The sequence below is a fragment of the Gymnodraco acuticeps genome, unplaced genomic scaffold (assembly GCF_902827175.1).
Source record: "Gymnodraco acuticeps unplaced genomic scaffold, fGymAcu1.1, whole genome shotgun sequence".
NCBI lineage: Eukaryota > Metazoa > Chordata > Actinopteri > Perciformes > Bathydraconidae > Gymnodraco > Gymnodraco acuticeps.
The window spans coordinates 598,652-599,632 of NW_022990441.1; positions in this window are offsets into that span (position 1 = coordinate 598,652).

A 981-nucleotide genomic window follows, 5' to 3' on the forward strand; every position below is an offset into this window, starting at 1 on the left:
ACAACCCCCAGGACAGAGGGGCAAAATAACTGTTTTGTGTTCTTGATAGCTATGGACTGACTCAGCATGTGACGGAGCCCACGCACAATAAGGGGCACACTCTGGACTTAATTATCTCAAAGGGTCTGAATATCTCTAAGGTTGTGGTGACTGATGTTGCACTCTCTGACCATTCCTGTGTTTTCTTTGAGAGCTCTATTTCTGTTCACAAAAATGTTCAAAAAGAGGTAACCACAAAGCGATATTTAACTGAAAATACTAGGGAAATGTTTACTCAGAATTTTTCTTCCACACTTGCCCCTGCTAACATCTCAGTAAATGAGCTAGTAGATCATTTTGATTCAAAAATTAAAAATGTTATAGATGCCATTGCTCCAACTAAGGTAAAGGAAGTGTCTGGCAAGAAAATATCTCCATGGAGAAAGGCCATGGGCGTGAAAACAGAAAAAAGAGAATGTCGAAAAGCTGAACGCAGGTGGCGAAAAACAAATCTCCAGGTTCACTTTGAAATCTATAAAGAGAGACTTGGCCTTTATAATTTGGAATTGAAAAACGCACGACAATCGTTCTTCTCTGACATCATTACCAAAAACAAAAACACCGCACGTGCCTTGTTTGCTACCGTCGACAGACTAACTAACCCCCCAGTGTCAGTAGCCTCTGAATTTCTATCCACCAGGGCGTGCAATGATTTTGCCTCCTTTTTCACTGACAAAATTCAGAAAATCAGACAAGCAGTCAGTGCCTCTGCATCAGGAACAGCAAATGTGTTGTCTCTGTGTCCACCTAATAACAATTCAAGCACCATGACACAATTCCATCAGATTAATGATAAAAAGGACATTATACAACTTCTGAAATCCTCCTCCTGCTGCCTTGATATTATTCCAACAGGATTTTTTAAAGATGTTTTGCCTTGCATGGCCTCAGATCTACTTCATATAGTAAACAAATCTCTTCACTCAGGTATTTTTCCACAGG